We start from the raw sequence: 15,426 nt of genomic DNA, 5'->3' as shown, positions 1-15,426 counted from the left end.
CCTGCCAAACCTTTGGAAACAGATATAGGATAAGACATATCTAGTCCCACTTCTTATGCTGTCTCTTTTTTCCAAATGATGTCTTTAGATCTTAGAACTGGAAGATAGAATGAAAAGATATACAGTGATAGTATCTCAGAAGGCTGGAGATAAGAGCAAAATTTGATCATTAAAGAATAGCCACAATACATACTTAGCATATATGTCAAAACTGGATGTATATATTACAACAGATTTTACCATTGTGTCAAGATACAAACTGAAGTCACTTTTTAGAACACATAGGTTCTGAATGTTATGTATCTAAGACTAATATCTATCAAATTCCATTGCCAATGCTGATTATTTTGACCATGTCCTATATAGTGAATCTTATATCTTACATAGTCTCAAATATTTTCTTTACAAATAAATGCAAATACATTCTCAGTACTCACCCATGGTAATTTTTTATTCAGAATTATAATACTATTATTTAAAACATACATGATTTTAAAAATGTTACATTTAAATGTTACATTTAAAAATGTTTTATAATGATAATATATTAATAATTCACCATTAGATAAGATCAAACAATGCTGAAGTCTATAAATCATTGATAGCATAGAGAATTGCCGACTTGTTTTACAGTAATCCTAAAAATTGCCTACAATAGAAGATAGGCATTTCTTGTACCTTTGAGAGATGGAAAGTCAGAGATGTCATGCTTTCTTTGTATGTATTATGATGAAGAAAACAAAAACCACCTTGGGACATTATTTTAATTTGTTACTGTTTGTCTTATGAAAAAAGATGGGCAATGGATCAATTTGTGCATTATATATATATATATATATATATATATATATATATATATATATATATATGGAATCCCAGAACTCAGGTGAGGCTAGAGTGGCATACCTGATGAGTTATTTATGTCCTCAAGGAAAGGGCTTTATGAGAAAATACATTTAGACAGGAATGAAGCATATCTAGAAATTTGGTGGCTCAAAAACTACTTCACTGGCAACTAGGGTGGTTTCAAGTTCTTTCAGATCCCTGGAGATTTCAGTTAAAGTTCTGTAAAATGATACTCAGTAATAAAAATAATTCCATTTAGTCAAGATCCTCTCTCACATAAATCCATTTTCCTGTTGAAAAAGGAAAAAAAAGTAGTCATCTTTCATAAACTTGCCATTCCCATCTAGAAAGTGACTAGGATCAAACCTCTCTGGGTTGGGGAATTCTTTGTCATTGTGTAGCACAGAAGTTAGTGATTCTATGAAAATGGTACCCTTGTGAATAAGACAATTTTTGAATTTCATGTCGCAAGTCTTCGCATGACACAGACAGGTGGGAAGGAGGTCAAGGTATCTCTGGATCTCAGATCTGGATACAGCATTAGTATAAGGCATGAGATTATTGTCTTGTCTGCAAGGGCTCCTGGGTCTAACAATCAAAAGGTCAGTCTCTTCCTGGACTTTGGCTGTGACTTGTGGATCCTTGGAAAGGAGCAGCAGAGATCACCTCAGGGTTGTGCTCGTCTCTTTCCCAGCAGCAAACAGATCCGATGCTGTGAAGATCAAGTTCTCACAAGAAAACTCTGTCTTTGGGTTATGCTTTTTCTGCTCCATTTTCATCAGGAAAGAATCAATAAATTCCTGAGGATTATTAATATTTAGTGACTCTTGATGCTAAATTTCTTTTACCAAAATTAGTGTTTATCAAAAGTCTTCAAGTAATTTTCTGTGTCTTTCTGGTAGATAGTCAATGATAGCAGGAAAATTATTGCAAATCTGTATCCGAGGGGAACTCACAATTTCTACATTTTCATTTAAGATGTCCAAGGATTTAAGAAATTCCTGATCTTTATAATCAAATCCATTCTGAAAAAAATGAAGCAGATGATAATGGCAAGGAAACATCTCAGGATGAAGGTGGAATTAAAGGGTATACCATTAGTTTTCCTCAACTCATCTATAAGACAGCAAGCCTCCTCTTGCACGTGGTCCTCAGTACTCCTCTTCCCCATCCCAAAGTAAGTGATGATTAAGAAATTTTGAAAGCATACTTTAAAGTACTGCCTAAATCAGGATTCTTTCCAAAACATGCCAAACATTTCTATATTTTCTATACAATTATGAATGTTTATAGTTTATATCGTGCTTAGAAAAATCTGAGCAATGCTCATTATATATCCTAACATCCACAAATAAGTGTAGTCCTCCACCCTCATTAAGGAAACTTCTCTATGAAACAGATGGGGACCATTACAGAAAACCACAAAATAGAGTTGTAGAGCTCAATCACAATGAGTATGACTATGAACCACCTGTGTATCTAAGGCTGAGGGCACACTGTGGAAAATGGGACAGAAAGAAGATCAGGGAGTTTGGTGTGAGATTGTCTCTTCTACGAATAACAGAACCTACTCTCATGACTGTCTAAACATGAGCAGCATAAGGACTACATCAATATACATGCTAAATTAGACATGTGATATCCTAGGAGACATAAACTATACACAAAGAACTACAGGCAGGTATGGAGTATCAAGAGTTGGAAAAAGTCTTCTTCAAGGAAGACCACATCTAATAACAGTCACTCCTGAAAGCATATGTACAAATAAAATTGCAAAGTAGCAGGTTGTTTTTTAGCATATATATATATCTATGTCATATATCAAAATGGGCATATATTTGAAATCAAGCAAAGAGACATATGTGGGAGCTTTGGAAAAGAGTAACAAAAGGGCAAATGATGTGATTATATTATCATCTCAAAAATAAGAAAAAATGAAAATGCATATTTGCATCATTTCAAGATCTGATCATGTTTTCTTATGTCTTCTCTGTTTAAAAAAAAAAGATGTTTATAGAGCTTATCCTACTGTCTTTTTTATTTTCATCTCAATATTGATTTTCAGGTGCTCTCTATTCTACCAGCATCTCGGTATTCACTATAAGGTCCAGTTCAGCCCATGAACATGAAAATCATGCTTACATCTTTGAGTCTAAGTCAAAAATGGGCTTCTTAGTACTTAAAGTTTTGCATAAAGCAGGGACAATGGAGGAAAACCAGTGCACTAGTCAAAAAAGCAATGAACCTGGCTTGATTATGTGACAAGATTATTCAGTTATTTTTTTCCTATGGAAAGAATATAGAACAGAAGTCAATAAAACTAGTCTCTAAATATTTCCCTCACTGCTACTTCATATGTGAATTGATCAGTCATATGTCTTCTAGAGACATGTTTGGTGAATATTCATACAAAATCATTGAACTCAGAGTATTTTATGAAGATAATATGAGACAAGGGATATAAAAGAATTATAAATAACAAAAGCAATAAGCGATCTTAAGCATTAATGGTCATAAATATTATTATTCTCTCTGGGGGAATGATTTATTTTGCTTGGAGCACAATACTGACTGGTTCTTCTTATGTTTTCTTTTTACAATATATGATGAACTCAAGAGAGGGTTACTAATCATTGTAAAGGCGAATGATGAAGATATACTAAGAGAAATTAGCCAGAGAGATAGAGATAGAGAGGGAGGAGTATATAGATTGGGGAGGTAAGAGACAGTTATTTCTAGGATTCAACACAAATTTATGGCCTAATTTAAGTGTTATTGAAAATGTATTATTAAGCTGAATGTGCAGAGTGCATTCGCTGCTGTTGCTGGAGGCAGTCATACGTCACATTCTGACAGTTTACAAGTATTTAATGCAACTATTTATTTTTTTACACAGGGGAATGAATAATTTCTTTAGTAATTGCCAAATCATACATTTCCTGAAATTCATGGCATCTTCTTGGGAAAATCCATTTACCAAAATGTCATGTGAGCTTATGCATATTTGAATGGAAATTTAGAAGAAATATGCATGAGAGCTCTCAGCTTCCTTCCTGATCACTGGCAATGACAGCCTGTTTTTTCCTGTTTTATTTTTTTTAACAAGTTTTGAAATTTTTAAATATATTTAACAATTCAATAAATTTAACTCAGTTGGAAAGACTCAAACTTCATGCATTATTGAGGGTCACAGACAATAGGAAGATCAATAATTCTGCTTTTTTTCCTCAACTCTTTGGGATAGGGAAAGAATTATTAAAGTCTATTTACTTGGCTTCAGAATAATATAATATAATTGATCAAGCTAAGGCACTTGACTATGTAACATTTTATCTGTGATTTTTGGGAACTCATCAGTTAATTTTTCACCAGAAATACCAACACAGATCTTTTAACAAAATTTAAAAATCTAAAACTAAGCATGGAAACTAATTTAATTATTTTTATTTAAAGATTTATTTATTTTATATGAGTACACTGTAGCTGTCTTCAGACATACCAGAAGAGGGCATCAGATCTCATTACAGATGGTTGTGAGACACCAAGTGGTTGCTAGGAATTGAACTAAGGACCTCTGAAAAAGCAGTTGAGGCTCTTAACCTCTGCGTAATTGTTTCAGCTGCCAATTGAATTCTTAATGTTAGTGTTTCCGGTGATTTAAAATAACAGTAGTTAAATTTTATGAGCCATGTATTTAGCAGTGTTCTACTCTGTAATTGGGTGGGGATATGAGGTAGCATATGGTAGTTTTAAGAGGGGGGAATAGTATCTTTTCATTTTTTAGTAATCTTTATTCTGTGTTCACCATTTATGTAATGTGGCAATGTCATAGTTAGAGTAATCAACTGACCTCAAAAAATTAGTTTGTAATGTTATAAAAAACAGTTTTTCTATCTTTTTGTTTTTTAAGAAAGATTTGACTATTAATTATTATTATGTTTTGTGAGTCCTTTGCAATACTTGGCTGAGCTTCATTGAATTTCAGTCTTTCATTCATTTTTATACCCATTAATAGACAAGAAAATTTGACACAGTGTTTCTGACAATAGATTCAAGGACATTTAAAAACACAGCATGTCCTTTTCCACTTTCTACCTTTGCCATAAAAACTCATAGCCCATTGTTAATTCTCCATTATTTTTATAGGCTTGTAGAAATTATGACATATTTATATCTCCATGCTATAGAAAGAATAATTAAAACAAATGCAGAATTAACTTTTTAGCAAAAATATCAATGTATCACAAATAAATAATTAAATTTCTTGTTTAACCATGCTTTTTCTACCTTTGTACATGGGACTATGCCAAATGAAGATCTCAAATTTGTTGACTGGCATCCTTACAGATTTAAAATGGTGATTCTTTTCAAGACTGATAACCATCCCTCTTTGTATAATCAGCACAAATTATTTCAAGCAAGAATATTTTACAGTGGCAGTGAGTGAAACAGCACCCATTAACATGATCCTTCTCATATTGCCTTCTTGATAATTTATGTGCTCAGTCATGTTGATAAATATAACTGAGAGTTTAATATATCCAGATAGAGAAGAAAATAGATTTTGCCACTTGGGACATAAACATCAAATAAAGAACTATAGCCCCACAAAAATTAAGATATATTGGAGCTTTAAGAGATATTAGTATAAACACATGTTATAGGGAGTCAGAGTGTAAAAATATTAATCCCTACTGATCTGAAACTATGGTCAGGTCGGTGGCAGAAATATGCAAAGAAAAATATTTCAGAAGTTAAAGAATTGTATAAAAACTTAAAAACATAGATATGGAACAACAATGCTACTTGATCCCTATCATCTGTGAGCAGCTGTGAAAAAAGTTCTCTTTCTTCCACGTTCCTCTATGACTTGCCAATGAGTTATGCATGGCCAGAGGGGGAAATCAAGAGCAATTTACCAAGTCTTTAAGAGCAAGGATGGGTTAGAAAATGTGCAAGGAAAAAGCCTGAAATAGTGACATGAGAATAAATGTTGATTCAGCCACAGGTACCCCTGGCTTATATTGGACCATGTTTCACTATAATCTAACTTAAAGCAAAAACAGTCAGCAACAAAAACAATACAATGAAGCCTGGTCAGTGTTGTTTTCAGATTGTGAGAGAGTATGTGTGTGTTGTGTGCATGTGCATACTTTTGTATTACTTTCGAATGTTTTCTCTTTGCTTTGTTTAGTGTATTTAAAGATTTCTGAGTTAAAAACAAACTATGTACAATTAAGAACCATGTAAAAGTGCTTGGGAGGGTCTTCACACATGACAGGTATTTATAAATTCTATCGCCAGTGACATCTCATCAGCCTAGAGTTTGCAAGCATATTCTAAGATGCGTTCAGGGTATCTAAGTATCCTGTTGATGTACTTGTTAGCATAGGACTTCTTCATCAAGTAATTCAAAGCTGTTATCTTTGAAACAGAAGCTGAACCAGTGTGCTATCTCAGTGTTAATACTCAAGAAGTTAGCTGGATGAATGTTTCTTTATGTTTGTATGTCAAGCCTACCTCTGTATTAAATTCATCCAAGGTGCCTACTTAAAAGAACAGCTTCTTCCATTCCATCCTGAGTTCCCATAGAGCAGGTATTAAATAAAGGGTCTAGGGTGGAGAGCAGGGGTTCTGACACTGATGACAGCATTCTTTAACGTAAAAATATCACCATAAAAATAATTTTACTTTGAATGTACTTGGCTGTTATGTAATAAAATATCTCTTTCACTTCCAAAAGAAAGAACACAACTAATTATTTTTTTCTGTGCCTTTGTTAGTAAAGAGGGTTATCATTGGTGAATCTTACCTATAATACCTTTAACTAGTATGCCATCCCAGAGACACTATACTATAATTTTGATATATGACAGTAATACTCCATGGGAAGTTTGTGAGTATTGGCTAGAGAATGACTATGAATTGGTCTAGTCTAACCTTTAAGGAATCTGAAACAAATAGTAGGCGTGGAAAAATTGGAGGCAAAGTCCTGTACACACTCAGTGTCTGAAGCCTACTCTTTAGATTAGCTTCAAAAATTTGGCAAGGTTAACTACTGATCTCTCTCTCTCTCTCTCTCTCTCTCTCTCTCTCTCTCTCTCTCTCTCTCTCTCTCTCTCTCTCTTTCCAAACACAAATATTAAAACAAAGAAAAAAAACAAAGTAAGACAAAAGTTATTTTAAGGAAAATCTTGTATAAAGAAAGTATTCTAGATAAGTTTTCATTGTTAATATATATTTGAAAATATTAGTGTCTGTGATTTCATTAACATGTCATAGATATATATGTATAATACACACATATATATATACATATGTATATATTCTGAATTATATTCCATTATCATTTTAGTGAACACATAACTAAGTGATGTAGAAGAAAGGACAAATGATCAATAAATTTAGAATCAGGTATGAAAAAAATTAGTTAAAATTGTCCATGTTGTGAGTTTCATACACCCAGTCCACTAAAAATATATTTCTAAGACAAAAATCAATGTTGTAGCATTCATCAATGATAGGCTTATTCAACATATATGAGTTAGTCCATTTGATCTATAGTTTCTTCAGGTGGAGGCAACAAGAAAGAAAAAAATTACACTCATGTAAATAACAAACCTTTCATTAAATTAACATTTAAAACATTTAAAGATTTTAAAAGAAAATACAACCCTGAATTGGAGAATATCTTGTTTTGTCATTACACAGGCATATAATTTTGTTATGTGCTGTATCTCAACTATGTTTTCTGGTGCTTTCCGTTTACTTATTTTTGAAATTTAATGTAATTATAGTTTATTTATATATGGATTTACTTATTTATTTTATACTCCATATTTAATCCCCCCAGTCCCATACCTACTCCCCAAATCCCTGTCTCTGTATGGATCCCCTACATCCCATGCCATCTGACTTCTAAATTCCCTAGGGCCTCCAGTCTCTTGAGTGTTAGGAACATTATCTCTGATTGAACACAGACCCAGCAGTTCTCTGCTGTATGTGTGTTGGTGGCATCATATCAGCTGGTGTATGCTACCAGTTTGGTGGTCCAGTGTTTGAAACGTCTCCGAGGTCCAGATTAACTGAGACTGCTGGTCCTCCTACGGGATCGCCTTTCTTCTCAGCTTCTTTCAGCCTTCCCTAATTCAACAACTGGGGTCAGCTGCTTCTGTTCATTGGTTGGGTACAAATTTCTCCCTCTGACTCTTTGAGCTGCTTCTTAGGTGTTCCTAAGTGTGGTTATGCTAGGTCCCTTTTTGTGAGCACTCCATAGCCTCAGTAACAGTGTCAGGCCTTGGGACCTCCCCTTGAGCTGGATCACTCTTTGGGCCTGTTGCTGGACCTTCTTTTCTTCAAGCTCCTCTTCATTTCCATCCCTGTAATTCTTTCAGACAGAACAATTATGGGTCAGAGTTGTGACTGTGGGATGCCTCCACCTCCTCATTTGATGCCCTGTCTTCCTGCTGGAGGTGAGCTCTTTAAGTTCCCTCTCCCGAATGTTGGGCATTTAATTTTAAGGTCCCTCCCTTTGAGTCCTTAGAATATCTCACCTCACAGGTCTCTGAAGCATGCTACAGGGTCCCCTCCAACCTCCTTACCAAGATTGTCTGTTTCCATTCTTTCTAATGGCCCTCAGTTATTTTAGTCCTTTTCCCAAATCCAATGCCAGATCATGTTCCACTTACCCTCCACTCTCCCCCCCACCTCCAGTTCACTTTCCCTCCCAGGTCCCTCCCTCTATCCCCACTTGAGACTGCTTTCTTTTCCCTCCCAAATGGGACTGAGGCATCCTCACTTGGGCACTTCAGCTTGTTGCCCTTTTTGAATTCTGTGGATTGTATCTAGGGTATTCTGTACTCTTTTTTCTAATATCCACTTATTAGTGAGTACATACAATGCATGTCCTTTTTGGTCTCAGTTACCTCATTCAGGATGATATTTTCTAGTTCTGTCCATTTGCCTACAAACTCAGGATGTGCTCATTTTTAACACCTGAGTAGTATACTCCATTGTGCAAATGAACCACATTTTCTGTATTCATTCTTCTGCCATGGGACATCTATGTTGTTTCCAGCTTCTGGCTATCACAAATTAGTCTGCTATGAACATAGTGAAACAGGTGCCCCTATGGCATGGTAGGGCATCTTTTGGCTATATTCCCAAGAGTGGTAAAGCTGGATCTTCAAGTAGCTCTATTTCCAATTTTCTGAGGAACCTCCAGATTAATTTCCAGAGAGGTTGTATCAGTTTGCAATCCCACCAGCTTTGAGGAGTGTTCCTCTTTCTCCATATCCTTTCCAACAAGTGTTGTCACCTGAGGCTTTGATCTTAGGGATTCTGATTGGTTTAAGGTGAAATCTCAGGGACTTTTGATTTGCATTTTTCTGATCACTAAGGACTTTGAACATTTCTTTAGGTGTTTCTCAGCCATTCAAGATTCTTTTTTTGCAAATTCTCAGTTTAGTTCTATACCCCATTTTTGCTTTTTCTTTATTAGATATTTTCTTTATTTACATTTCAAATGTTATCTCCTTTCCTCATTTCCCCTCTGAAAACACCCTATCCCCTCACCCTCACCCTACTCACCAACCTACCTACTCTAGCTTCTGGGCCCTGGCATTCCCCTAAACTGGGGCATAGAACCTTCACAGGACCAAGGATCTCTCTTCCCATAGATGACTGACTAGGCCAACCTCTGCTACATATACAGCTGGAGTCATGAGTTTCACCATGTGTACTCTTTGGGAAAGGTTAGAAGGAGCTGAGAAGGAGGATAACCCCATATGAAGATCAGCAGTCTCAACTAACCTGGGCCCCTGAGATCTCTCAGACACTGTGCCACCAACCAGGCAGCATACACTAGCTGATATGAGGCCCCCAACAGATATACAGCAGAGGTATTCCTGGTCTGGCCTCAGTGAGAGAAGATTCAAGTGGGGAGGCCTGGCAGAGTGGTGGTGGGGTTGGCACATCCTCCTGGAGACAGGCGAGAATGAATGACACGAGGAACTATCAGTGGGTGGACTATAATGAGGATAAGATCTGGACTGTAAAAAATGATTAAAGATAATTGGGGGAAAAAAACAGTAACTTCCTTCTAGCTATGACCTTAAAACATTTGATTTATTTTTAAAAAAATACATTCCTTTTTGTTTGAGGACACTTGCTAACATCTTTCAGACTTTGACTCCTATAACAAAGGCCAAAGAGAAGAGCTGTTCCTCTCTGTACACCTTCACATTCAAGAATCCACTGAGTAAAAGTTTAGACTATAATTTAAAGTGTTTTTATGACTTTCCTGTTAGAAAACAATTTCCAGTTCATCCAAGATTTGGACTGCAATCTAAACTTAACTGTGACATTTTTATTAATTACGTTTTAAAATTTGTGTGTACTCACTTCTGGGTTTTTGGTATCTCTAAATTAATCACTGAGAGACCTGCATCAGTCTTTCAAAATTAACGAATCTTATGCACATGAATTCCAAAGAGCAGGCTTTAAAAGTCAAGGATGATAAGGAAGAAGATCAACAGAGTGCCAGCACCACCAATTTCACTCACTCCTTGGTACTTTGAATATATTAGAATGGTTTCAGTACACCTGAATTACATGAATTACTTTAGTTCAGATAAGTAATTTCAATAGATTAACCCTAGAGATAATCTTCAAAATTTAAATTTAGACTCTCTGAAATGTCTGCTCTCATCAAAATATCATTTTTGGGGTTGAATATGTTGTCCTATGAAGATCCAAGGAGCTTTAAGATGAGAGACACATGAGATGTATTACATCACATGTATAATATAGATTAGACTTACTTCTTAAGTTTCACATTTTATCAAGTCACAGTGCTCAAATACAATTCAAGGGACTTCTCATTATCCTGGCTTCCCTCTAAAGGGAAATGGTTGAAATAATAGTTATTGTAGTGCTATGCTAGCAAAGAAAACTAATTAGCTTAGGTCAGAGGCTATAGAAACAGAACAGTAAGCAGATTCTGGATCATTATAAGTAAAGAGAAAGGATTATTACACAGAGGAAGAGACTGCAGAAATAAAACTGAGACTTGGATGTGCTCATTATTAGTGTACTTTCCATGAATACAATGAAATAAACGAAGAATACCTTCAGTGAGTGACTGACTTTCTATTTCATATACCATCATTTCTATCCCCAATGACATATCAAACCTGCAAAAGTAAAAATTATTGTTAAGGTAGAAGTAGAGTACTTAACTATAAATATGTTACAGTTCATGCAAGATCAGAAGTAAATAAGCCATATAGCATGATTTTAGTATCCTTGGGTACAATGACAAATACAAAGTGATTACATCAACATATGAGATAGGAAATCAGAAAAAGAATTTGGAAATGGATATGCCAAGTATCTCCTGTAAATTATAAATCCTCTCATTAGTTTATTGTGAAACCTGGGTATACATTCTTGGTGATCTAAAAAATATTATCTTCTCATTAAAATAATCTAAAACAGGATATCATGACATAAACTTTCTTACCTGTAAATAAATAGCAATGGCTGGTACAGTGGCTTGATATGCAAATGTGGCCATTTTAGTTTATGTGAGAACACAATATAAATGCAATGATTTCTATGATATTCTCTCTTTCATAGGTGACCTATGAAAGAGAGAATATCAGAGAAATCTCCAATTCTAGGGATTCTCATAACCATTTTGTACTCTCATACCCATACCATTCTGTGGCAGGCAATATGGTACCCTGAGTTTGTCTTCATGTAGTAAAAACATATTTTACTATTGATAGTAACATCGTGCCTTTAACAGGGAGATTCTTCTTTTGGCCTTATTTCTCAGGTAAAGGCATTGTCTTTAGTTGTGGAAAAGCATCAAGCTGAAAAATTCATCCAACCTAATTACAGGTAATAGGCTAGTTTATGATCACATTTGAAAATTGATTTCTACTGCAACACCAGTCATTTGCTGTACTGTATTTTATGTTGTTGTTGTTTAGAACAAGGAGTTGTATAGTTTAAACTTACCTGATACTTGATCTATTGAAGAGAGAAGACTAACATTTATGGAATTTCCCATTCTTCATTCTCCTTAGTGTTGGCATTATAGATGTGTGGCATCATTCCTGGCTAAATGTAGCTAAGGGCATCCTTGAATTTATAACTATTTGCTTCATCCTCAATAACTTGCCTACCATTTTTCTATTAGCTATTTCTATCAGATGGCAGCTGGCATCTTGAAATGTAAATTATTGAATACACTTAAATCACTATAAAAGATGACAAATTGTAAAATAAGGAGATCACTGAGTTTTTTAGAACATTATTTCATGACATAAAAGATGGGTTATAGCAAAACAGCATGGATTCCAGCTTTGTTCTTTATAACACTAAGATAAAACCAAAGGCATATTACTTAGGTAATTGTTAAGAAAATCCATTAATCTTTTTTTTCTGTTGAGAAAATATAAAGAAGTATTTACAGAAAAAACCTCAAAATGTTTTATCTGAAGCCACTTTAATAACTAGTTATTCAATCTCTACACTAGATATGTACTGAAAATGACTACAAATTGGAAAGGAGTAAGTCAATGTATAAGTATTTGCAGATGATATGATAGTATTTACATATGATACCAAAAAATTCTACCAAAATATTTCTACATCTAATAAACACCTTTAGTGAATGGTTGGATACAGTATTAACTAAAATATCAGTAGTTCTTCTCGATTCAATTAATAAACACACGTACAAAGAAACTAGGGAAACAACACTCTTCACAATAGACACAAATAATATGAAATATCTTGGTGTAACTCTACAGAAATAAGTGAAGACCTGAATAACACAAACTTAAAGTTTTGGATGTAACAAAGAAGAAATCAGAAGATGGAAATGTCTCTAATGCTCATGGATCAATAGTGTTAACATAGTAATAGAGAACATCTTACCAAAAACAACCTACAGATTCACCTCAATGCCTATAAAACTTCTAACAGACCCTAAAAGAACATTGCTTAACTTCATAGGGAAAACCAAACAAATAAAGAAATAAAAAAAGCCAGGATTTCTAAAACAATCCAGTACAATAAAAGACTATCTGGAGGTATCACTATCCACGATTTTAAACTTTTAAACTATAGTACAGAACACTATCTTTGTAGGGCTGGATTTGTGTAGAGATATTGTGTAAATTTAGATTTCTCATGGAATATCTTGGTTTCTCCATCTATGTTAGTTGAGAGTTTTGTTGGGTATAGTATCCTGGGCTGGCATTTGTGTTTTCTTAGGGTCTGTATGATGTCTGCCTAGGATCTTCTGGCTTTCATAGTTTCTGGAAAGAAGTCTGATGTAATTGTAATAGTTCTGCCTTTATATATTACTTGACCCTTTTCCCTTACCGCTTTTAATATTCTTTCTCATTTTGTTCATTTGGGGTTGTGATTATTATGTAATGGGAGAAATTTCTTTTCTGATCCAATCTATTTGGTGTTCTGTAGACTACTTGTATGTGCATGGGCATCTCTTTCTCTAGGTTAGGGAAGTTTTCTTCTAAAATTTTGTTGAAGATATTTACTGGCCCTTTAACTTGGTAATCTTCGTTCTCATCTATACCTATTTTCCTTAGGTTTGGTCTTCTCATTGAATCCTGGATTTCCTGGATGTTTTGAATTAGGATCATTTTGCATTTTGCATTTGCTTTGATTGTTGTGTCAATGTTTTCTATAGTATCTTCTGTGTCTGAGATTCTCTCTTCCATTTCTTGTATTCTGTTGGTGATGCTTGCATCTATGACTTCTGATCTCTTTCCTAAGTTTTCTGTCTCCAGAGTTGTCTCCCTTTGTGATTTCTTTGTTTCTATTTCCATTTTTAGATCTTGGATGGTTTTGTTTAATTCCTTCAGCTCTTTGGATGTGTTTCCCTGTAATTCTTTAAGGGATTTTTGTTGTTTCCTCTTTAAGGACTTCTTCCTGTTTACCTTGTTCTTATATATTTCTTTAAGGGAGTTATTTATGCCCTTCTTAAAATCCTCTATGTGCTTCATGAGATATGATTTTAAATCCACATTGTGCTTTTCTAGTGTGTTGGGGTATCCAGGACTTCCTGTATTGGGAGAACTGGGTTTTGATGATGCCAAGTATTCTTGTGTCTGTTGGTAAGATTCTTGTGTTTGCCTTTCATTGTCTGGTTATCTCTGGTGTTACATGTTCTTGCTGTCTCTGGCTGGAGCTTGTTGGTCCTGTGGGTCTGTAAGCTTGTGTCAGAACTCCTGAGAGACCCACTCTCTGTTGGCAGAACTTGTGTAGAGAGGGCTCTGGAACAGCCCAAGCTCTGGATGCAGATGGCAACTGGAAGGATCGTGTCCCAACTGCTTCACTGATCTTGCACACCATGTGCTCCTGGCTGGTCCTACTCCACACAGTTATTGGAGAGAATGTGGCTGTCTCACCTCCAACCCTGGGAGTGAAAACACTCCTGGGAGAACAGGTCTCTCCAGGAGTGACCTGTGCACAGCAGGCTGTGGAACAGTCTCAGCTCATGGGTGCAGATGGCAGATTCAGAAAAAAATTTCTTGAAGAGACAACCACTTACCTCAGGTGCTAAGATCAAAAATTAATAAGTAGAACCACATGAAACTGACAACTTCTATAAGTCCAAGGACACTATCAAAAGGACAAAATGTTAGCATATAGATTGGAAAAAGATCTTCATTAACTCCATATCTGACGGAGGGCTGATATCTGAAATAAATAAAGAACTCAAAAAATCTAGACATGGACAAACCAAATACCTGCATTAAGAAATGAGGTACAGATCTAAACAGAGAATTCTGTACAGAGGAATTTCTAGTGGAGAGAAGCACTTCCTAAAGAAATGTTCAACATCCTCAGGCATCAGGTAAATGCAAATCAAAAGTACTCTTGAAATTCCATGTCGCTACTGTCTCCAACCAGCAGAAAAGGAGTGACAAAACCGATGTCCTTCTCAAAGCAGTTTATTCAGGAACATAACTATGTGCACATCATCTGATCTTTCATCATGGTGCATCTGTGCAGTGCAGTTTAATGGACATGGCTATCTTGAGGGATATGAGGAAGTCAGTTGTTAGCCGTTAGACTTTGAGGCAGTCCCGGGCACCATCTTGGGGCCACGGCCAAACCCGCTCCTTACGTCTCCCCTTTTTCTTTAATTTGCAGAGAGAATGCCTGTCTTAGGTTGCCCCCTGCAACAATGCTCCTTACCCGCCATCAGGAGACAGACAGCAGTGGTCTGATCCCTGTCTTAGGTTGGTAACATGCCCAGGGAGTGTTACCCGTCATTGACTACTTCTCCTGCATGCCAAGCTACACTTGAGGACATTGTCCTGTCTCCATAGCTGCAAAGGTTTGTATTAACAGAGCTTAAGCCCTGAGATGGCAATGTTGCATGCAGCAGATGTACCAAAAGGCCAGGACACTAATGAGCACGCAGCACAGTGCCAATCCACCAATACTGGCCCATTCCTTTAGGTGTGACATAGTGGTGGCAATCCAATTTGCAAGTCCTTCAGCCATGGAAACATCCACCCAAGTGGAATTGAC

The 15,426-nt window shown here is 35.7% G+C and overlaps 1 pseudogene; it reads right to left on the bottom strand.

Annotated features, from left to right (window-relative positions):
- Positions 1-1,053: 1,053 nt before the first annotated feature.
- LOC110325128 overlaps positions 1,054-15,426 on the bottom strand; it is a 15,034-nt pseudogene continuing 661 nt past the window's right edge.

The sequence above is a fragment of the Mus pahari genome, chromosome 8 (genome assembly GCF_900095145.1).
Source record: "Mus pahari chromosome 8, PAHARI_EIJ_v1.1, whole genome shotgun sequence".
Taxonomy (NCBI): domain Eukaryota; kingdom Metazoa; phylum Chordata; class Mammalia; order Rodentia; family Muridae; genus Mus; species Mus pahari.
This window is presented reverse-complemented; position numbering and strand designations above follow the sequence as displayed.